This window comes from Acinonyx jubatus, chromosome A2, assembly GCF_027475565.1.
Source record: "Acinonyx jubatus isolate Ajub_Pintada_27869175 chromosome A2, VMU_Ajub_asm_v1.0, whole genome shotgun sequence".
Taxonomy (NCBI): domain Eukaryota; kingdom Metazoa; phylum Chordata; class Mammalia; order Carnivora; family Felidae; genus Acinonyx; species Acinonyx jubatus.
Genome location: NC_069383.1, coordinates 53528919 through 53553766, shown reverse-complemented (window position 1 = coordinate 53553766; position 24848 = coordinate 53528919). Strand labels below are relative to the sequence as shown.

Below are 24848 nucleotides of genomic sequence, written 5' to 3'. Positions count from 1 at the left end.
TCAACCTTTTTTCTTTTCAAATATTCAAAAAGAGCTCTTAAATACCCCTTCTTCAATCTAAATGACTGAATGAATAAGTGAGAAATAGTATTAGCAATTTGTCAGATGGTCTCATTTTTTACCTTTGCTCTGTATCCAGGGCACAGAAGAGATTGAGAGGTTACACCCCTCCCTTATTTTTGTTGTATCTTCCCTGAATCCAAATAATAATTAGCTAGCAAAACAGCCTAATGGGAAAAATAGCCTCTCTTTAGAGACCTGTAATACTTTCTCAAGTATGTGCTAACAAAGGTCTTATCCTGATTTTCTTAAGGAGAAGCTCTTCCCATTCTGAATTCCAAACCAATGATGTGATCTTTGGCAGTCTGCTCTGGAATAAATAAAGTAGCATTCCATTCCTGTCTGTGTTTAGTAGAGGGTCTATGGGGTGTGGGTGGATGAGGGCAATACAAAAGAAGGCACAGATAATAATTATATTTTCTTTTCCATTCCTGAAGATTTCAGGTGCTCTTCTAAGATAGCTGAAAATTCACAGAAACCTTTTGTCCACATGTCCCAAAATACTTAATCTTACTGTAACCACTCTTGTGTTTACACATACTAAAATGCTTGTAAACAGCGTGGATTAATTCAAATTCCAGGGAAAACAGTGAAGCTAATTTGTGACAAGAAAAAAGAGATATTGAAAGAAAAAAAGAGATATTTGAACTAAAAGCATAGTCAATGGTAATTTACAAACTAAAGATAATTTTATGTCAATACTCAATTTGGGAAAAGCAACTCTCATAGGAATTTCCCTTCTCTCCCCCAATATACAAATAGCCAGACTGTTCGTATGGACTCCACTCTTTACTGTAAATGGAAGACCTTACACTTTACATCTTAAAATAGATAAGATGCTCTGTAAAAGGAAATCTATCTCATACCAAAGAGTCCCTTTTACTTATGAAAACAGGTATTTATATTTTATACTTAACTATATGGAACCTAAGTATTTATGAGGTTAAAAAAAAAAATGTATGCCACTCAGCTTTGTTGGAATTGATCTGCCATTGATTTTTGACCTCAGACTCAAAGTTCCAAAATTCTAATCCACTTGAAAAAATGTTAAAACATCAATGCAGCTTTTACCTTTGTAGGCAGATTACTTTGTCTTTTGTTGCATTGAAAAACTGAAGCCCTTGTGTTCCTTCATACACAGAAAAAAAAAAATGACTACCTCAAAAAATGATGGTGAATACGTACACTTTGACAGATTTTATTAGGCATGGGTCTTTTAGCCATGATTATATATCTCTAAAATGGCAGCTCCTATTTGATCTAAGTAGTTAAATTCTTAACAAGTTTGGGCCCCAAAATTTGCAAAAAAGAAAAATACCAGAAGACATCTGATAATGGGAGTAGGAGAGAAGTAAGTTAAGGCTTAGATATTGGAAAGAGCAGTTTTGGTAAAACAGGCAGAAACAAACAAACAAAAAAATGTTTAAAGTTAGCAAGCATCTAGTTAACCACAACTAGGGAGCATGAGGTGCTGAATGAAAAGAATGGTTTGGGAGGTGCCTGGCTGGCTGGCTCAGTCAGTTAAATGTCTGGCTCTTGATTTGGGGTCAGGTCATAATCCCACAGTTTGTGGGATTGAGCCTGGGTCAGGCTCTGCGATGACAGTGTGGAGCATGCTTGGGATTCTTTCTCCCCCTCCTTCTCTGTCCCTCCCCTACTTGTTCTCTCTCTCTCTCTCAAAACAAATAAACTTAAAAGAAAAGAAAAGAAAAGAAAAGAAAAGAAAAGAAAAGAAAGAAAAGGCAAGGCAAGGGAAGAAAAGAAAAGAAAACAAAAGAAAACAAAAGAAAACAAAAGAAAACAAAAGAAAACAAAAGAAAAAAAGAACAGAACTGTTTGGTCTGTAACTAAAAGTCAGCTAGACTTGCCACCATCTGAAAATAGATTCCAAAGGAAAGAATGAATACCCCTTTTTTCAGGAGTTACTGTGTATTCCAAATATTACTTGTGGTAGGCATAATAATTGCCCTCCAAAGATGTCCAAGTCCTACTCCCTGGGACTTGTGAATATGTTACTTTCCATGGCAAAAGAAACTTCCAGAATGTGATTAAATTGAGGATCTTGAAATGTTGAGACTATCCTGGATTAACTGGGTGGACCCAACATAATCTCAAGTGTCCTTACAAGAAGGACGCTGGACTATCCAAGTGAGGGCAGAAAATGTGATGAGGGAAGCAGAGAGAGCCAGAGATCTGAAGATGTGACACAGATAGCTACAAAGAAGGAGGAAGGGGCTGCAGAGCCAAGGAATGCAGGCAGAAATTGGAAAAGGCAATGAAATGGATTCTCCCTCACCTTTGAACCTCCAGAGGACATACAATCCTGCCAATATCTTGATTTCAGCTCAGTGAAACTGATTTTGGGCTTCTGACCTCCAGAACCGTGAGAGAATGAATTTATGCTGTTTTAAGCCACAAATTTGGGACCATTTGTAAAAGCAGCAGTAGGACACTAACACATTAGTGTAGCCCAAACCAAGTGTAAAATGCATAAATTTTCATTCAATTATAAAGGAGATGTTCATATATATGTGCCTCTTCTCTCTCTGTGTAAGTTTTGCTAACAACATTCTGGACAGGTGAATGCTCAGGGCTTGCAGCATGGAGTAAGTGAGGGGTTGGGGGGAAAACGGATGGGCATGAGGGATATATTTGCAGCATCAGAGATCCAAGTAAAGGGATTAGGGTTACCATGGTGTATCACTCTCCCAGCAGTGAAGATTTCAAAGCGAAGGAGACCATATCCAGCCGACAGCTTGGTGACAACTCTAATCCCTGACACTCATTGTTACGTTTTTTCTTTCCTGACCAAACAACAGCAAAAGATTTAAACAGACTTGCTCTACTTACAAATGTCTCTAGAAATACATATGGCACGATTTTAAAATGTGCCTGGGGGTGGTTTTTTGGGCTGCAAAACCATCACAATTAGTCTTGCTCCCATTTCCTAGTGAGATGGCCTGCTAGGGATCCCCCAGGGAGGCCTGGCAGACAGCAGAGTGTGAACACTCAGTGACGGCCAGTACCTCCCCCTACACCCCAATCCTTCATCCTCACCTCCCCATCCTCCCATCCCTTCAACCCATCAAGCCCAGTTCAGCTCCAGGGTCTCTGGAGGAAAGCAGGACGGTAGCTGCCTGGGGCTCTGGGAAAGGAGATGGCTTACCCACCCATGTCCCGGGCAGACTGCCCCAGAGTGCAGGCATCAAGGGTCACCTGAGCTCTCACTGCTCTTTCCAACACATGCTAATCCTTCCTGCCCACTGAAGTCACACAGGCCTCTGGGTGGCCAGCTCCTGGCATCCCCATCTCAGCTGTGTGGAATCCGCAGAAGCTGTTGCTCTACTAAGGTGCATGCGTGCCCCAGGGCAGCGTTGTTTACCCTGTGCCTGGTGCTTCCCTTCTCTTCTTGGCCACACAGAATGCTCCAAGACTTGCTTTAGTGGACTTTTATATTTTATACAGCTATGGTGACTTCAGAAGCACAAAGGCCGACTGTTTTCAAAGGGGGTCCTGAGGCCAGGCTGCTTAGCCTCAACTTTTGCTATGTAGCCTTGAGCAAATTTCTAATCACCTGAGGGTCTCGCCTTCTTCATTAGTAAAAAGAGGACCAATGGCTAATTGAATCTAATTCATTCTAACTCATGTGATTGCTGTGAGGTTCTTAGCCTGGAATACTTTAAGGGCTCAATTAATGTTAGCTGCTATCATTATCATCATTGCTATTGTTGTTACAGCTTTCCTGAGATTTAATTTATACATTCAGTAGTAATGTATTCAATTCTCACTTATGCATGGACAATGGGAACATGTACAGGAATAAGTTCCCTTTGCAGCCCAAGAAGAACTCACGTCTAGAGAGAGAAACATACATAAATACATGATGACAGGCTGGCCATACTACCATCATAGAAATACGGTTAAGGAAGACTAGTTAACCTACAAATGACTTGCGGTTCTTTGATCCAAATGTTGAGGTCACAATTGCAAATTGGGGCCCCAGTGGGGTCCACATATTATGTGTGCTCTACTCTACTCAGCAGCTTTAAAAGATTACTTATTGAAAAAGATTGCAAACATACAGAAAAATACCAGTAATAGTTCAATAAGCACACATATACCCAGGATTTAGATTAAATCACTGTTAGCATATGTGTGTGTGTGTGTGTGTGTGTGTGTGTGTGTGTGCGTGTGTGTGTGTGGAGAGAGAGAGAGAGAGAAAGGAATTTTAATTACAGACATTCCTACCTAAGTATCTCAGCATGCATCTCTAAAAAAATTTAAGAACTTCCCTATATATTCACACCACCATTATCACACCCAAGTAAGTTAACTAGAAACTCTTAGTATCATCTAATACACAGTCCATACCCAAATTTCCACAACTGTCCCCAAGATGTCTATTATAATTTTTATGTTTATTACTGATTTTTCAAACCAGGCTCCGAAAACACTCATTGCACTTGATCGTCAGATTTGCCAAGTGTCTTCTAATCTTTCCCGTCTACAACCTTCCCACAGCCCTGGTCTTTTTTTTTTTTTTTTAATGACTTTGACATATTGAAGAAACAGGATGGTGTATCTTATAGAATGACTCCTATTCTGGATATGTTTAATGGCTTCCTTGTAGCACGCTCAATGTTTTTAAAAAATATGTTTTTGAATTAGTAGCCTACATTTAGAATTCAGGCAATTTTGAGTAAAATACTGGCTTTCTGGCTTCTTTTGAAAAACATCAAAAGATATGACAGTGCTAGGCCAGTGTTGTTGGCCGGTTACAATTTGCAGCACTGTGTGTGAGTGGCTGCCTTTGCAAAAGCACCCATGTTGTCTTCAAATTAATGCCCAGCACAAATCTTCCATCGGTGCAGCACCTAAAGTCACTTTAGTTTATGACTGCATCAGTTAAGGTTCTCCAGAGAAACAGAACCAATAGGATACATAAAAGGAGATTTATTTTAAGGAATTGGCTGGCTCATGGCATTGTAGAGGCTGGCAAGTCTGAAACCCGTAACTTAGGCAGGATTTCAATGCTACAGTCTTGCCAAATTCCTTCTTCTCTGGGAAACCTCAGTTTTTGCTTTTAAAGCTTTCAGTTGACTGGATGAAGACACTGATATTATGGAGAGTAGTCTCCTTTACCTAAAGTCAATTGATTATAAATGTCAATTGCAGCTACAACATACCTTCACAGTAATATCTATCTAGGCTTTGACCAAACAACTAACTGGGCACCATGGTCTAGTCAAGTTGAAACCTATAATTAACTATCATAATAACTGATCTAAAACCAAACATAGGAATGTTGGTTTTTACTTAGCTATCTTGTCTCAAAGGCCTTCTCCTCCTTCATATTAGTTTTCCATTGCTATGTGGAATGGAAAGTTTAAGCTCCAAACCTAGTGGCAATAAACAACAAACCTAAAACAATAAAATTTATTATCCCACAATTTCTGCAGGTCAGAAGTCTTCTGCAGGTCTAGCCAGGGTGTGGCTAGATTCTCTTCTCAAGGTCTCACCTTGCTAAAATCAAGGTGTGGGGTGAAACTGCATTTTTACCCAGAGCTTTGGGTTCTTTTCCAAGCTATCTGTGTTTTGGCAGAATTCATTCCTTATGGTTGTAGGCTGAGATCTGTCAGCTGGGAACCACATTCAGCTCTTAGAAGTCACCCACATTCTTTACCACATGGCTCCCTCCATTCTCAGATCAGCCAAAACTCATCAAATCTGAATCCTGCTTCAAATCTCTCGTTTCTTCTTCTGCAACCAGCTGGGGAAAACAAACAAACTGCTTTTAAAAGGTTCACATAGGCGTGCCTCGGTGGCTCAGTCAATTAAGCATGACTTCGGCCTAGGTCATGATCTCACCGTTTCCAAGTTCGAGCCCTGCTTCAGGCTCCGTGCTGACATCAGGGCCTGGAGCCAGTTTCAGATTCTATGTCTCCCTCTTTCTCTGCCCCTCCCCCACCTCAAAAATAAACATTAAACATTAAAAAAATTTAAAACAAATAAATTAAAGGTTTACGTAATTAGGTCAGGCCCACCAAATAATTTCCCTTAAAGCCAGCTGCACCATATAATATACTCTAACACAGGAGTAAACCCACCATAGTTATAGTCCCACATATTTGTTACACAGGAAATCTACATGGAAGGGGAAGATGCAGAGTCTTGGGACCCATGTTAGAAACTGCCTACCCCATGCTTCTTCAAGTTATTTGCAAAATTTCTTATTCTCTATAGTCACAGAAAGAACAGAATTACGGTGAGATGCTCAAAAATCAACTGGTGAGCAAAAACAATTTCCTAATTAGTACAAGAAGATAGCTAGCAGTTGAGCCATGCCTTTCTATACAGGATCAGGAGTACTTTTAAATAGAGCCTTGCTAAATTATGCATTCTCATAAAGTGTCAAGGGGATCTCCCTTTGTTTCTTTCCACAAACCCTGTCTTCAGAGTAAGAGTTTACTCATCTCTTCCCATTCTGAGCTTTATTGGTAGCTTCTTGTAAAACCAGTCTCAGCTGCACCCAGCCAAGCAAGCATGAAAGGCCTATGAAAGCAAAACCAGAAACCAAACAAAGAGCTGCACAGACGCTTTGGCATCACGCTTTTAAAATGATCACACAGGGGGAAGAGGGAAAAGATCCCAAAGGGCGGTCCACCAATGCATGCATTGATCTCAGAGGGGCTTCTGGGGGGGATTCCAGTTTCTTACACTCAGATGCTATTTGGTGTATAGGAAAAGCAGAAGGAAAAGGGAAAGAGGCTACCTTGAAGAATGGATGCCAAACCCAATTCCAGAGAACTGATGACTGGGCCACAAAATATGCGGTCACACTTATAGGCTTTATCTTTTCATAACTCTTTCCTGTGTGTTTTCCAGATCATTTTATAAAGAGAAGTCATGCATGTGTCTGCCAAAACAAACAAACAAACAAACAAACAAACCAAAACACAACAGCAGCAGCAGCAGCAGCAGCAATAACACACATTGGTCAAATTTCTATTATGCATTGAGCTCTGCAATAGTTACACTGACAGCCCTTGCCCCAGAATATTTCCCCAGAAACCTTTACAGGAAAGTCTTAAAAAGAAAAAGAGGATGCTTCCATACTCTTATTTGAATTTTCTTTTATTGGAAAATCTGGAAGAACAACAACAACAACAACAACAACAACAACAACAACTCAGGCATGACTGGGTGGGAAGCACCCATTTTTCCATGGATCCAATGTATAATCCTATGCAACAGAGAGGAACCCAAAGCATAAAAAATATTTCATGAGTGTTGCTAACACGTCTTTTGAGCCTGTTTTACAAAACATTGCACTTGAGCATAGACTCAGTGGTCTCCCGAAATGAACTGCTGGAAGTCCCCTTGGGAGAGCTTTTCCTCAGTGAGGAGCCATAAATGACACCTCACTTGAAGTGACTGTGATCAGAAGAGTTTATAAGGAACTGAAATATTCTCATGAATTTTAATGTTTAACTTAAGCATTTCTTCTCCAAATGCAATCTAAACAGAAACCCTTGCCAGATACCTCTGGTAGCCAGGAGAACGAATAACACAACCTCCTGCCAAGTGTTTGAGATAAAAAGAGATTGAGAACAATGATGTAGCTCTCAAGAGAGTTTTTAGGTCATAGATTCCCCCATCCCAACTTTCTGGGGAGCTTTCTATTTTATATATCTAGGATGTTTCTTATTATATTTATTTAATGATAGAGGGTGGGGGGCGAGGGTGACAAAGCAACCTAAAAAGAAAGACGAGCATAACATGATGAGGGAGAACGTTGGGAATACAGCCAAGGCAGAGGCTGGGGGGAGTCACCAAAAGCAGTAGTCATTCATCATTCCTAACCTCAGAAATCCCTAAGTAAGGGTCTGGAAAGAGAGGCTGTGACTTGTTTGGATGTCACAGTTCAGAGTCACTGGATGGAAACAACTTCCTTGCCTCATCTGTAAATTAAAGCTCCTTTCATAATCCAGACTTTATTTCAAGGAAAGGTAAGAATGATCATATTATAAAACACAACTCTTCTTGACAACATAAATTGCAGTTCCCAGAAGTTTCCTTCATGTGTTCCAATATTATAATTCCCACTATTTACCACAATCACATGTAGTCCCCCAGAGATGTCTAGAAGATGGGCTATTTCAATCAACACCTCCTACAGAGTAAATAACTTCTTAGATCACAGCTTTCATCCATCCAGCGTTTCCTTCTTTCCAGTACTCTCTCCTCTCCCTCTTGACTAAGGAAAACTAGATTCTTTTCTCTGACTTAGCATTAGTTTTGCATAGGTGCTCACTTCTTTCTTCCTTCATGACAGCTCCATACCCAATAGGATGCCTTTTATGAGGGCATTTGTCTTTGACTGAAAGATGAAAGTGTGTCTATGGTGTTGGGTTAGAGATTAATAAGGTAAAGTTTCGGAATCCCACCTGAAGTTTTGAACAAAGTAATCCATTTTGGGGAGGAGGGGTGTTTTACATTGTAAAATGTTTAGCAGCATCCCTGGCCTCTATGTTAGTTGCCAGTAGGACACCCCTCCCCCGCTTGATAACCAAAACTATCTCCAATTGTTAAATGTCTCCTGAGAAGCAAAATTGTCCCTGCTTGAGAAGCATTAGACTAGGGGAATTAGAATAGAAATGTAAAACAGAGTCCCTTTGCTTTGGTAGTTCAAAATCTTAGGGAGACATAGCGTGCTAGGTATAGAAGCATCCCTAGAAATGATCTTGATCATCTCTTCTTTTTGTGTGTGTGAATAAACTATGTGAGGCACAGAGACACTGAATGACTTGCTCAGTCAGTTGTACAACAGGAACATTCCAGAAGAAAAAAGCAGCATATAGTCAAGCCTAAATTGTATTTGTGTAGACTGAACACATTATGAAAACCTGAAGAAGGGCAAGAGAATAATGTTGATTGGCAGTGGTGTGGAGAAGGTAGGACTGAGCCTCAAACAAGGAGCCCTTGAAAAGTGAGGCAGGAAGGAAGAAGAGGGAAGGGCATGCTAGGTATGCCTGTGCATGACCATAGCATGAGCAACGACTCCAAGCTAAGAGTAGAGCACGGAATATTAGAGGAACAAGACAGAGAGCACCCTAGAATGGTGAGATGAGGTTGGAGAGGTTGAGTGGGTCCAAATTCTGGAGGCTTCTGATTTCCTGGCTTAAGTCCCAGGTCTGGCCCAGAGCCCTAAAAAAAAAAAAAAAAAAAAAAAAAAAAAGACTTCTGACATCCTCTGGGGGAAGGCAGAAAAATGGAAATACACAAAATGGGAGTCAAGAGATCTGGGTTCTAGTCTTGGCAATTCACTACCAGCCCAATGACTTGGACAAGTCCCTTTACTTCCCTAGACCTGTATCTGTAAAATGAGGGGTAGAACTGGATAATTCCAGAGGCCATTTCCAGCTCTCACATTGTATGATTCAGTGAACACTCACCCCCAAAAATCCCCCCATAAGATGAGATACACCTGCTCTCACACTACTGGCTAAAGAGCTGTTTGTCACTTGCCCTCACATGTCTCAGCAGGTCCCCTAGGACAGCCATGAGGTGAGAGGGATGTAACTTCTGGACCAACTGTACGTCACATCCACATGTGAATAGCTTGACTGTAAGGAAATATGCTGAAGCCCCAAATGCTCCTGATTAGTTGCAGTTTATCTGTTCCAGAATAAGGCCTGCCATTTCCAGCCCTGATTTTTGCTAAACACATGATTTCACAGTTGACTGGGTCCAGAAAAAAAAAAATGCACAACAGCTGACGAACAAGTGAACAGAGAACAAGTCCTCTAACATGACATTATCATATCACTTAGTGGATTACAATAGAGCCAGTAGAAGGGGTTAGTGTTTTTTGGCATGGACAAGGGCAAACAAGGACAGAATGTAACAAATTTAAAACTTCTTTTCAATGGGGGACACCATGGACAAGGTTAAAGGACAGCTAAAAAAGTGGAGAAAGATATTTGCAATGTCTAAAACCAATGAGGGATTAATAAGTAGAATATATAGGAAATTTCTGAAGGTCAGTAAACAATCCCAATAGAAAAATCAACAAAAGCTATGTACAGGCAATTTCGAAAAGATAAAACTCCAAAAGCTAATAAGCATGAGATGTTCAAAATAAGGGATAATCCAGGAAATGGAAAATTGAAGGAATGATGAGATGCTACTTTTCGCCTATGAGGCTAGTTAAAATAAAAAAGCTGGATAATGTCATATGTTGGCAGAAACGTAGGAACTTCCATGTACTGCTGTTGAAAGTGTAAACTGCTACAGGTAGTATGGAGAGCAATCTGGCAGGTGATCAAAGTACATCAACACCTATGACCTTCTCTGGGTAAACATCTGTCTTAGTTTCTTAGGGCTGCCTTTGCAAAGTACCTTAAACTTGAGGCTTAAAGAAACAGAAATGTATTCTCTCACAGTTCTGGAGTTCAGGAGGGTGACATCAAAACATCAGCAGTGCCTCACTCCTTCAGACACTACAGGGAAAACCTTCCTTGTCCCTTTCAGAGTCAGGCAGCTCCACGTGTTCCTCGGCTGCATAATTCCAATCTCTGCTTCTGTCTTTATGTGGGTTTCTCCTTTTTTTCTGTGTCTTTCCTTCTTCTGTCTCTTCTAAAGATACCAGTCATTAGATGTAAAGCTCACCCTGATCCAGTATGACCTCATCTTAACTTGATCACATGCAAAGACTCTATTTTCAAATACAGTCACATTCACAGGTTCCAGGTGGATATGACTTTGGAGGGGGGACATTATTCAACCCAGTACAGTTCACTCTCTGGGCCCCCCAAATATATGTCCTTCCCACATACAAAGTATATTCAACATCCCAATCCCAACATCCCTCCAGATTTTAACCAATTCCAGTGTCAACTCTAAGTTCAAAATCTCATCTAAGTATCATTGACTCAAAAAGTTCCAAATCTCATCATCTAAATCATCTGAATCAGATATGAGTAAAACTGGAAGTATTGTCCATCATGGGGCAAAATTCCTTTCCATCTGTGGATCTGTGAAACTAGAAAACAGGTTATCTGCTTCTAAAATACAATGTTGGACAGTTATAGGATAGACATTCCCACTCCAAGAGGGGAAAAAATGAAAGGAATAAAGGGGCCACTGGTCCCAAGAAAGTCAAAACAGGGAAAATTTCATTTTCAATTTCAAGGCCTGAGAATAGTCGTCCATGACTCAATGCACCCTCTGGGCCTATGGCAGCCCTGTCCACTGGGCCTATAATAGTCCCCCCAAACCCTCAGGTCCATGGTGGCCTGTCCTTTGGGCCTACAACGGCACCTCGGAGTCATCCTTTTTCTTCAAGAGTTGCAAATGTTTGTAGTCAGGTAGTTCTATCAGCCAATTTCCTATATGTCTTATGGAATTATGGAAGTCTGATAGCCTTTCTCTCATTTCATCCTGTCTCTGTTCTTTTCAGTCCAAGATGGTTGTGTTTCTCTGATATAACATCCTCCAAAGCTTTGTGGGTCTCCTGTGCATGTCACATGGGTCCATGCCATTAGACAAGAGGGTTCTTGTCTGTCAAGAAAGACAGATCTTTCCTGCATTATGCTATCCCGATCCCTAGCTTCTGTAGAGATAGCTGAGAGATCCATGGGCCATGTGGCTAATTTGTTGGGTGAAAGTTGTGCAGCCACACCTTCAGCCTTCTTTCAAGAGCACACTTTCCAACAGTGAATTTTCTTTTTTTTTTTCAATATATGAAATTTATTGTCAAAATGGTTTCCATACAACACCCAGTGCTCATCCCAAAAGGTGCCCTCCTCAATACCCATCACCCACCCTCCCCTCCCTTCCACGCCCCATCAACCCTCAGTTTGTTCTCAGTTTTTAAGAGTCTCTTATGCTTTGGCTCTCTCCCCCTCTAACCTCTTTTTTTTTTTTCCTTCCCCTCCCCCATGGGTTTCTGTTACGTTTCTCAGGATCCACATAAGAGTAAAAACATATGGTATCTGTCTTTCTCTGTATGGCTTATTTCACTTAGCATCACACTCTCCAGTTCCATCCACGTTGCTACAAAGGGCCATATTTCACTCTTTCTCATTGCCCTGTAGTACTCCATTGTGTATATAAACCACAATTTCTTTATCCATTCATCAGTTGATGGACATTTAGGCTCTTTCCATAGTTTGGCTATTGTTGAGAGTGCTGCTATAAACATTGGGGTACAAGTGTCCCTATGCATCAGTGCTCCTGTATCCCTTGGGTAAATTCCTAGCAGTGCTATTGCTGGGTCATAGGGTAGGTCTATTTTTAATTTTCTGAGGAACCTCCACACTGTTTTCCAGAGTGGCTGCACCAATTTGCATTCCCACCAACAGCGCAAGAGGGTTCCCGTTTCTCCACATCCTCTCCAGCATCTACAGTCTCCTGATTTGTTCATTTTGGCCACCAACAGTGAATTTTCTAATTTTAGCTTCCTTTGTAGACCGGGTAGACTGAATCTCCCCAACAAGGTGCTGGTTCCTTTTTAATAGTCCCTTCCTCAGTTCATCTTTCTTCTCACATTTTACCATAAGCAGCAAGGAGAAACCAGGCTGTACCTTCAACACCTTGCTTACAAATCTCCTCAGTTAGGGGCACTTGGGTGGCTCAGTCAGTTAAGTGGCTGGTTTCAGCTCAGGTCATGATCTTGCTGTTCATGAGTTTGAGCCCCACATTGGGCTCTGTGCTGACAGCTCAGAGCCTGGAGCCTATTTCAGATTCTGTGTCTCCCTCTCTCTCTGCTCCTCCCCGACTCATGTTCTGTTTCTCTCTCAAAAATAAATAAATATTAAATTTTTTTCTTTAAATAAAAAGAAATATCCTCGAATATTCAAGCTCATAGCATATGAATTCTGCCTTCTTTCCCTCTTTTTTTTTTTTCCAGCTCTGTCCTTTATATTTCCTTGGTATTCACTAATGAAAATACGTGAAGGTTAAACCATAGCAGCAACCTTCATTACCCATCTTCACATTACTCAGAGATTTCTTCACTTAGCCCCTCACTGTTCTTTCCTTCACCCTCACTGCTACTGTCTTATTCACTACCTTTATCATCTTTCTCAAGATTTTGAGATTCCTCCATCAGCAACATTTCTTCAATAAATGAGAAAAACTCCTTGGCCTCAGGATTTTCTCATTCATAGATTAGAGTCATCTGACATCATTTTTGCCAAATGGTAGTCTTGGCTCATTTCTGCTCTCAGAAATTCTGTCATTAACTCTGATGGGGCATGAGTATCTTTATTAGGGTTTACTGTCTTCATCATTATCTTCATTGTTGGTATCATCTTCACCATCATCATCTGTCGATTCAGGCAACTTATCATCAATATCCTGAAGGCAATGTTCATTATTTTTCTCCTGCTCTGAAAGGACTGCATTTTTGCCCACTTGACCTGTGCCCTCTTATAAGAAGGAAGATGACCATAGCTTACTTAGACTGTAGATTTGTGTCTGTATTTTATTTTCAACAGTCTTTGAAGATACTCTATTTTCAGTATTCTTTAAAGAGGCTGTATTTTCAATAATTTCTGAAGAGACTTCCTTCTTTTCTGAGAATCTCCTAGCTACATTTAGGGAGACTTGTGTTGGTGAGGTACAAAGTTTGCTTGCCAATCTTGGTCTGCGTCCAAGGAGGCATTTATCTGACATTGCTTCATTTGGTTCAAGCAACACTTTTTCCTTTGGATCAAACACTAGCAATCTGCCATTCTGTCTATATTTTGGTACCTTTCTGCATGCCACCTCAGCAGCTATGGAGCCCTAGAGCCTGAACCTGCTGATGGTTCTTTCACACTGCCTGTCCACAGAGCAGACACAGAAGGCCAGCCCAGCTCACATTTGGTGCCGAGTTTAGAGCAGGGAGCTGAGACACAGCATTACCATGGACACCTTTTTTTTTTCTTTAATATTTATTTAGTTTTGAGAGAGTGCAAGCAGGAGAGGGGCAGAGATAGGGGAACAGAGGATCTGAACAGGGATCTGCACTGACAGGCCGACAGCTGCAAGCCCAATGTGGGGCTTGAACTCATGAACCGCAAGGTCATAGAGAAAGAATGAGCAGGGGAGGGGCAGAGAGTGAGGGAGAAAGAGAATCCCAAGCAAGCTCCATGCTCAGTACAGAGCCCGACAGAGGGCTCAGTCTCACAAACTGTGAGATCATGAGTTGGACACTCAACCAACTGAACCACCCAGGTGCCCCCAAATTCTGCTTTCCACACAACAAAGAAAACACAATTCGGCCAAGTTTTCTACCACTATGTAACAGGGATAACCTTTGCTCCCATTTCCAATACATGTTCCTCATTTCCTTCTGAGCTCTTGCCAGAAGTACTTTTAATGTCCATTTTCATATATGTATTCACTAAGACCACAGGCGCTTTCTCCTCTGTGTTGTTCCCATCTTTGTGAGTTTCTCATCAGAATCTAGACTTTGATTATAATATGCCTCAAAATTCTTTTAGCCTCTGCCCATTACCCAATCCCACAGCCATTCCCACAATTTTAGGTATTTGTTACAGTAGCATCCTAATTCCAGGTAGCAAATTCTGTGCTAGTTTCTGAGGGACACCTTAAAAAGTAACACTAAATTGCTGACTTAGAACAAGGAAATTTATTCTCCTATAGTTTTGAAGGCCAGAAGTCTGAAATCAAGACTGTGCTCCTCCTCTGAAGGAGGGGGAGAATATTTCCCTGTCCCTTCTAGGTTCTGGTAGCTCCAGGTGTTCCTTGGCTGTGGGTGCATAACTCCAAGATCTGCCTCTGTCTTTTCATTGCCTTCTCCTCTTTGTCAGTATCTTCCCTTCTATCTCTTATAAGGACAATTTTCATTGGATTTAGGGCATGCCCGCCTGTATAATGCAGGATGATCTTATCTTGAGATCTTTAATAATTATATTTACAAAGACCATTTTTCCAAATAATTTCATATTCACAGGTTCTGAGGGCTAGGATATGGATGTACCTTTTGGGGGGCCACCATTCAACTGACTACACATCCCAGAAATATTCTCACCTAGATTCATGTGGGTCTAAACCAGAGATATTCACTGCAGCATTGTTTGTGGTGGTCGGGAGATGGATGCCCACCACTAGGACAGCATGTAGGTATAATATGGTGGATGCCCACTGACTGCCCATGTGCACCCTACATTTCCCAGACTCAACAAAGTTGGTTAGGGCCATATAATGGTTTTGGTCAATATGTTGTGAGTGGCAGTGACATGTGTTACTTCTAATCTGAGGAACATAATAGTGGGTATGAATTTTCCATGCTCTCTCCTTCCCTGACTCAACAACCCTGTAAGAAATGTTGCCAGTGCCATAGCTATGAAATACAAGTGGTGCAGATCCCTGAATCACAGCTTGAAAAGGCTGCCTGGAAGAATGGCCAGACCTACAGAGGATTCTGCATGAATGAAAAAATACACTTTTATGTGTTAAGCTACTGTGATTGATTTGGCGGTTGTTACATGAGCATAGCACCGCCTACTTTGAATAATGTGTAAGCCATGAAATACTACCATTTGTTAGGAGCAACAGATCAGAAATACATAGCCTCACAGATAGATCTTAAAAACATAATGCTTAATGAGAAATCAAAAAAGAGAATGAGATATAGAACATAATATCATTTACAAATTTTAAAATAAAGGCAAACAAATAAAATACCCATTTCATAAGAGCACATCTAAATTTTTAAAAATACAATTAAAATGGAGGTGGGGGAGAGGAATGAGAATGGGGTGAAAAGGAAATCAATCCTTCTATCAAATAAGGGACTTGCCAGTTCTAATTACAATAATATTCCAAGATCTGAGGAAGATGATTAACCAGACAGAGAGTCTCCTCCTCAGGGCTAAGACAGAAGCTGGGGTGTTCTGGCCTAAGGTGATGCCCCAGAAAAAAGACAGAAGAGTAGCTTGGGATCTGCTGAGAGTTTAAGTGGTGAGGATGAAAAAGAAAAGAGCCAGCAAAGGAGCCTGGGGAAGAGGAAGACTTAGAAAAGTTGAGAAGGTAAATAGCCTGGATGAAGTGTAACAGGATCCTAACAAAGAAGGTGGCTAAGGGAGTGAAAATGAAGGTGTGGATAAAGGTATTGGACTAAATAAAACACAATTAAATCCAACACCTCTACCAAGTCCTACAACTCCACCATGACATGGCTCTCTTCATCTCTCCTTGACCCACTACTCTCCATACAGTGGTCTCTCACTTTTACAAAGTCTCAGGGGCCAGACGCTTGCAGTTCCCTTTATCTCAAACAATTACCTCGCCGTTCCCGCCCCCATCTTTCCATGGCTTTTCATTCAAGTAGGTGCTCTGAGAGGTTCTTTCTGACCACACTTCCTAAACTGGCCTTCCCATCACTCTCTTTCCCATTCATTTACTTTCTTCATAGCCTGCTTATTGTCTGAAAGTAGAATGATCTCTTCACTATCATCTCTCTCCACACAAAACCTCCAACTCCATAAAAGCAGGACCCTGTCTGGCTTAATCCTTACTGTATGCAGAGTGGTTGGAACATTGGATGGCACATGGTAGGTGACTCTGATAAGTTCAGCCCAACTGATGGGGTGCACAGAGCTGCTAATAACAAGTGAGACAGGAATAGTGAGAAAAGGAGGATGTTTTGAGAAATAGACAATGAGTTCAGTTTTGTCAATGTTGAATTTTGAGGGAGCCTGTGACATATCCAGGTGTAGCTTTCCAATAGGTCATGAGTCAAAAACTAGGAGAGACCAATAGATTTGAGAGCTGTTGGCAGTCACAGTTGAAATTGTAGGGGAAGAAAAAAACTTTTTACTCTACCCTCTTAGGTTCATTGACTGGAGTCCTTAGAATCAGACTGACAAAAGACAGATGAAAGGAGAAGAGACATACAAATTTCATTTGATGTTAATTTTTATGTAACATGAGGGCCTTCTTAGAAAAGATGTGAAGAACCAAAGAAGTGGATAGGCCTGAGAGCTTATACATCAATTTTAACAAAGAATGATGAATTATAGAGATGTAACAAGACAAAGGAAAAGGTTTTGGGGGCTTCTGGGGATTGCAAAGAACGGGGAAGTAAATATATAAAGGAAAGTAATGGAAGACAAAGGTTATCTTAGTAAGGTTTTTTGTGCTGATTTTTCATCTTCTTCATGGCCATAAAACTTCCCCAGGAGAGGGGATTTATGGCAGTCCTTATTTCTCAGGCGTTTCTGCTTTTAGACAGATAAAAGAAGCTTTAGAAAGATTTCTTTCTATATCTGTTGAATCTCAAATGTCTTTAGCTCAAAATAATTTTTATGCCAAATCGGCATATTTTGGGGTGGTATATTCTGATTCCCTTCAAAACCGTGAGGAGAGATTAGGTAGTAGAAAAAGAGAGAACACCACAATTGAATGAGGTCATAGTATACAATGCTTGAAAGCCACTGTGGAACCTAATCTCAGATTCCAAGAGATCTGCCTCAGATTCTAAGCTAAAAATATAGCACCAAGATTTCAGTGCATTTGCCCATTGTCTGGCACAGTGGGACAGATGCAATTCCTGCCATCCAGGGAGTTTATGCTTAGCTAAAACATTCCATGCACGCTGAAATTAGGGTAGGCACAGCTGGGTCCCTGGAACACCAACTTGAAGCCCCTCCTGCCTAAAAACCATTGTTCTATCTTGGAGTCCCCCCAACAGAGCCCTTTGGTCACCTGAGGCTGCAGAGATTGAAACATTGCAGGAGCCTGGGAATGCATCACTTCTGAACAGAAAGCTAATAGTTCTGTTCAGATCAAGGTGGCCTTTAAATAATCTACATCAACCACAGTCTTCTTACCCAAAAGTTCTAGACTCAGAGCAAGTTGCCAACAGACACACTGAAAGAAGAAGGAAAATGCTGAGCCTAGGGACTAAATCAATTCTTATTCCTCATTGCATATTAGAATCATCATGGGAACTTTAAAAACAGACACACCACCTAAGTCTCTCCTCACACCAATTATTATTTTTTTATTAAAATTTTTTTTAATATTTACTTATTTTTGAGAGAGAGAGAAAAATAAATGAATGAGCAGGAGAGGGGCAGAGAGAGACAGAGACACAGAATTTAAAGCAGGCTCCAGGCTCTAAGCTGTCAGAACAGAGCCTGATGCCAGGCTTGAATTCACAGATTGCAAGATCATGACCTTAGTTGAACTTGGATGTCCGACTGACTGAGCCACCCAGGCGACCCTCTCCTCACACCAATTAAATGAGAAACTTTGGGAGACAGGGATATGCTTAAAACACTACAGGTGATTCTAATCAGTCATGGATGAGAAAAAATGGCTTTGAACTATAAAAACGTGTCGCTGGAAAATTTTCCTTTCTCCCTTCCCTCCTTTCTTTCCTGGAAATAGAAAACATAAAAGAAATCTCAGCATGTATGCCTCACCCAGGCCAGACTTGGGTGATCAGCACCCCTTTGAGCTCTGCCTATGATTGGTGGTTGAATGAATCAGTCATCTCCTGTTCCCAAGGAGCGACTGGGGAAAAAAGGTCCACTGAGAAATCAGAGGGAAGGAGGGAGAGTAGATCAAGTCCCGCAGACAGCAGGATAACTTTGGTGGGTGCTGACTTGTTCAATTGGTATTTCCCCCCCGCCCACCCAAACTTCCCACCTTCCCCTTTGTCATAAGGGATGATCTTAAGAACTTTAGACACCACCAGTAAGAAGTCAAGTCCAGAATTAATTTTTGGACTCCTTTAAAACAATGAGTGGCTTAAAATCCCAGGAATGGGAATCATGCTGACCTTAAATGCTGTGTTGGATGATAATTAAAAGCATTTGGCACAATCCACCACTGCATCCTTCTTGAAGCCACCTTCTTAGTGACAGGATACATTCCACATTGTTCTCCTGTGTTTCTAAGTAATGGCTCCCTCTCCGTTGCCTTTACTGCTCCTCTTCCTTTCCACACTGGCCTCACACTTTTCTTGGAGGATACCCAAGGCATCTCTGTAGAGCTATAAAATTCCTCAGGACAGCTTGAAGCATAATTCAGCCCTATCCCCTCATTTTATAGGACTGAAAACCAAAGCCCAAAGAAGGTAAGTGATCTGCCCAAAGTCATAATTAGTGATAGGGTCAAGAGTAGAATTCATGTTTCCAGAACTCCATCTGCTTTCACTGCTTAATTCGCCTTAACACTGACTTGACACAGGAGGAAAAACACCAGCCAAGTGTTGATTTGTATGAAGTTCCTCCTTTCCAGTCTCCTAAATTCTTGCTCTTCAAACTACAGTCCACTGGGGCGCCTGGGTGACTCAGTTGGTTGAGCATCCCACTTTGGTTCAGGTCATGATCTCGCGGTTTATGAGTTTGAGCCTGACGTCAGGATCTGTGCTGACAGCTCAGAGCCTGGCGCTGCTTCGGATTCTGTGTCTCCCTCTCTCTCTGCCTCTCTCCCACTCACAGTCTGTCTGTCTCTCTCTCAAAAATAAATAAACATTAAAAAAATTTTAACAAAATACAGTCCATAGACCAGTAGTGTAAGCCTCACCCACACGTACTAAATGAATCAGAATCTGCATTTTAACCATATCACTAGGTGATTCTAAGGCACATTTAAATTTGAGAAGTACTTTTCTAAATTAGCATTTGGATATTCAATCATGCAGAGATTCAAGTACTTATTTAACACACGCTGTATAAAGCAGGATGATAGCCATTGAGAAGGTGATAGCACCAAAAACAAACAAACAAACAAACAAAAACAAACAAACAAAAACGAAACACCACAAATAGAATTTAATTATCTTAAAAATTTCAGAAATAATGACAAATTGAGGTATTTAGTTGGAAACCAATGATACAGGCAGATCTGATAGCCTGGTTTCTATATCAAATAATTCTGGACTTAAATATTGTAATCATTAAAAAAATAAAAATTTAAACACCCATCATCCTGGTATTAAGTGCATATGTCGAATTCCAATGCTCCCAAACCACTCTTCATTGCAATCCAAAGCCGTTGCTTGAGTCAAAACCACCATGATGTAGGAATGACTTGTGTTCCGGTCAAGGACTAAGCACCAGTTCCATTCTGGCTATTGTAAAACTCCTGGCACAGAATAATTGCTGCACTATTTCCAATTTCCTTGATCTTCCTGTTGTCAAAAACTCATTTCTGGTATGGATTCAAGCAGGCCCAAATCACACCTGATGTCTGCCAACTTTCCTTCCCTCTTTTCTTATTAACTGAGTTTTGCATCAAGAGTTTTGGCCTTTCCTCGTCTCTTGGCAACAGAGTTTCCAGAGGAAGTGCAAGAGCAAGGGCATACACAAAGACTGTAACCAAACAAAGGCAGAGAGGATAAAGGTATCCAGAGTGAAACACAAAACTTGTGAATGGGGCCCCTTTGGTAAAATGAGAGTATTTATCAAATCCCAGGCATTACAGCTCCTGTGCTCTCTACTCCAGCACTATTTTTGTGTGCTCAAATAATGGCACTTGTAACAATCTAGGTGACTCTAATTGACTGCTGATTATAAATAAGATCAAGGGCTACCTCATGGAAACAAAAGACCTTGTAATAAATATACTAAGATCAAGGGCTAACTCATGGAAACAAAAGTCCTTAGAATAAATATACTTGGAAGGAAGAGCAACACGTGTACAAAACAGTAATGTCAATTCAAGCCAGGATGTGACAGTAACCAAGTGAGGGACGAAGATGAAATGTGTGACAGATGCTGAAGGGAAAGGCCCAGACTCAAGCAAGGAGACGATTGTATTTTTCTCTCTGCAGACTGGCCTCTTTTTTTGCTTATCTATAGTTATGGTGGGCAGAAGATGGGCACCCCACAGCTTCCCAGTTTACACATTATCTGTGGAACTATAGAGAATGCCCGTGTCTCATGGTCATGACCACAAATACCCAACAGAGGAAATGACTGGTCTGATTTGTATCAAGGGCCCACCCCTGTGCCAATCAATCAGCCGAGGCCAGGATCTGTCAGCAATCCCTGACTATCTGGGGACCATATGAGGGAAAAGGATCAATTCCTAGAACAGGGCATTTACCGTACTGGCTTATGAGCTGAAAAGATACCCCAGAAGGTATGCATCTGTTAGACAGAGATATATAGTGACAAATCCAAGTGTCAGCACCAAGTCCAGGAGTGGCTGCCTGAGCTGGATGGAACCTCACTGTCAGAATTGCCTACCAGCAAAGTGGCAACATTTAGTAGATACTCAGGGGGAACAGTCACCGGAGGTTAAAATGCTGGAGTTCTCCCAAACCCTTCCCTTTATCTCTCAAGTCTGCTTACTAATCTGTATCTGGACATTTCCTGTCACTTCAGTGTCTTCTGAAACTTACTGTGTCCCACAGTCCATACTCATAGAACAGGCACCTGTCTTCTGGTGCAAGTACATCTAGACCAGTGTCAGGAAAAGAAGCTGTCTAGCCCCTGGTCAGCCTTCTGTTTCCTCATTCCAGTCCCTTTCTGGGGTTTATTCTCTAAAGGATGAGAACAAATGGGATTATTCAAAGACTGAATGTAAAAATGCAAGTTTCCCTGTGGTTCCAGGCAGGTAAGGCCTGCAGTGAATCTGGGTCATGTTCTGAATCAGTTTCGATATTTTGATAAAGACACTATCCAATAAACCTGCTAACTAATGTAAATTATGTGCTGATTATAGGTAATAAATTAATCCATGAGCTCAGGGATTTGAATTCCCAGCCCAAGCATCAAAAAATGACCTAGAAGCTTTTATGTGTGCCATGAAGGAAACCCTATTTTCTGTAGTTGCAGGGCTGATACTGTTTAAAATCAAATGTAGACCTTCCTCCTGTGATGGGTTGAATTATAACACAATTTTAACCCTCAGACTCTCAGGTAGTCTACTATTAAAGTGAGGGCATTGACTGGGAAAGAATGGGATCCTGTAAATTGGGATGGGGACAAGTAGGAAGACTCTGATGAAGTGAGGGACATTAGGTTCCTAAATTCTGACAAGTCTTCTTTGCCAGTGGAATAGGCCTCCCTACCCTCAATGAAATTGGCCTCTCCACCCTTAGTGGTATAGGCTTTTCCACTTCTGAGGGGATTAACTCTGCATTGCCCAGGGAAACTGTAATGCCCCCTCCCTTAAGGCAGCTGCCATGCAAGGTAATGCTAATTCTCCTCAGTACCCACCTCCACCACTCTTCTTTCCTTCCTCATGGGGATGTGCAGAAGCGCACTATATTACAAAAGAGCAGAGTTTTCTAATTTATACAGATAGAAATGAGGGGGACATTTAGTAGGAATGGATGCTAAGGATATGGAATAATGGTGGAAGGAGCATAAATTTATGGATATGGGCTCATTAGGCCAAGATTCTACATTTAATGTTGCAGCTTGGGGAATGAGAAAGGGCTCTAAAAGTTTGTTTGTTTGGTTGGTTGGCTGAAACATGGATTAAAAGGTGGCCCATGGTGAGTGAATTAGAAATGCCTGATCTAGGAGCACCTGGGTGGCTCAGTCGGTTAAGCCTCTTGATTTCGGCTCAGGTCATGATCTGACAGTTGATGAGTTTGAACCCCACATTGTACTCTGCATTGACAACACAGAGTCTGCTTAGGATTCTTTCTCTCCCTCTCTTTCTGCCCCTCCCCTGCTTATGCTCTCACTGTCTCTCAAAATAAATAAGTAAACATTAAAAAAAATTTTTTAAAAGAAAGAAATGCCTGACCTACTTAATTTAATGTAGAAGAAGAGATTTAAAGGCAGAAAGATTGCAACATTATAGTGGATTTGTAATTTAGGACCTACTCACGCACACTGGGAGGGTCCAGAAGACATACATTTCACCATGACTGTGAGAAATAAGTTTGTGAGGGGAGCCCTCTTCTCTGTAGGCCAGACTTTACAGTGGAAACTATAGCCACTCAAAGGGGAAACCTAAATTCAATGGGAGTAATTGGACCCTGAAGTGTCAGGATTTAAGTGACAGCACTCAACAGTCAAAGGCAAAGGGGGCATGATTACCATAATGGACAGCAGAATCAAAGCAGAAATCAGAATTGTCTGACTCATGAAGATCTTATGGCATTGGCTACCTGATCTTAGTGTTTCTAGAAGTGAAATAGACAGGAAGCTTACTAAATTCTTACTTGATCTGTACACACAGAAAAGTTCTAAGTCAAGTGAATAAAAGTCTAACCTGAATCATAAAAACAGAGGGTCATGGTCTCTCAGTTAATTCTCAGATTTGTTTATAGACCTAGAACCCCTTGAACGAAGGAAAGACTTCATTACCCTTAAGGAAAGACCATGGTATACTAACAAAAATTTATACTGCTGGGGCACTGGGTAGTGCAGTCAGTTAAACATCGGCCTCTTGATCTCAGCTCAGGTCATGATCTCACAGTTTGTGAGTTCAAGCCCACATGGGACTATGTGCGGATGGTGTGGAGCCTGCTTGGGATTCTGTTTCTCCTTCTCTCTGCCCTTCCCCAACTTGTGCTTGCATGCTCTCTTTCTCTCTCTCTCTCAAAATAAATAAATAAATAAAATTAAAAAAAATTATAGTTCTAATCTTTCTCCCAGCTTTCCCCAGAGGGACCTACAATCTTTTTTCAGGGTATACCTGCATTAGAGAAAAGAAAATCATCAGACCTTTCAGGAACACTCTCCAAATAGACACTAATCCAAGAGACTCAAACAAACATCAGTGTGGCCCACTAGTCAGAGTGGGGGCTTATAAAGGCCAGGTGATCAGTGGAGTTTTAGCACAGGTCCCTCTCACAGTGGGTCCCTGAACCAATCCTGTGATTATTTCTCCCATTCCAAAATCCATAATTGGATATGGCAGAATCCCCACATTGGTTCCCACTATGGTGGGAAAAGCCATGTGGAAGCCACTAGAACTGACTCTACCTAAGAAAAATAGAAAAAATAGTAAATCAAAAGCAATACTGCATTCCTAAAGGGATTGTAAAAACTAGTGCCACCATCAAGGACTCAAAGGATGCAGGGGTGGTGATTTCCACCACATCCCCATTCAGATAGATCTTGGAGAATGACAGTGGATTAATGTAAGCTTAACCAGGTGGTGACTCAAATTTCAGTTGGTGTACCAGATGTGGTTTCATTGCTTGAGCAAATTTAACAAATCCCCTGGTACTTGGCATGTAGCTATTGATCTAGCAAATGCCTTTTTCTCTATCCCTGTCCATTATGCCCATGAGGAGCAGATTGATTTCAGCTGGAAAGGCCAGAATTATACCTTCAATGTCCTACCTCAGAGGTATATCCAGCCCTATGTCATAATTTAGTTCACAGGGATCCTGATCACCTTTCCCTTCTGCAAGATACCACACTGCTTCATTATATTGATGACATTGTGCTGATTGTACCTAGTGAGCAAGAAGTAGCAACTACTCTAGACCTACTGGTAAGATATTTGCATACCAGAGGTGGGAAATAAATCTAATATTCAGGGGCTTTCTACCTCAGTGAAATGTGTAAGGGTCCAATGGTATGGGACATGTTGAAATATTCCTTCTAATGTGAAGGGTAAGTTGTTACACCCGGCCCTTCCTACAGTGAAGAAAGAGACAATGTTTTGTGGGTTTCTTTGGGTTTTGGAGGCAACACATTCTTCATGTAGGCGTGTCACCCTGACCCACTTACTGAGTGACCTTAAAAGCTTCCAGTTTTGAGTGGGCCCCGGAACAAGAGATGGCTCTGCAGCAGGTCCAGGCTGCTGTGCAGGCTGCTCTACCACTTGGGCCATATGACCCAGCA

General features: G+C 41.3%; 1 long non-coding RNA gene and 1 pseudogene across 1 annotated transcript in view; both read right to left on the bottom strand.

Annotated features, from left to right (window-relative positions):
• Positions 1–24848, bottom strand: part of LOC128314772 (uncharacterized) — a 73774-nt gene that overhangs the window by 37289 nt on the left and 11637 nt on the right. The window lies entirely within an intron of this gene.
• On the bottom strand, positions 1865–17883 carry LOC128314771 (glutamate-rich protein 2-like; annotated as a pseudogene).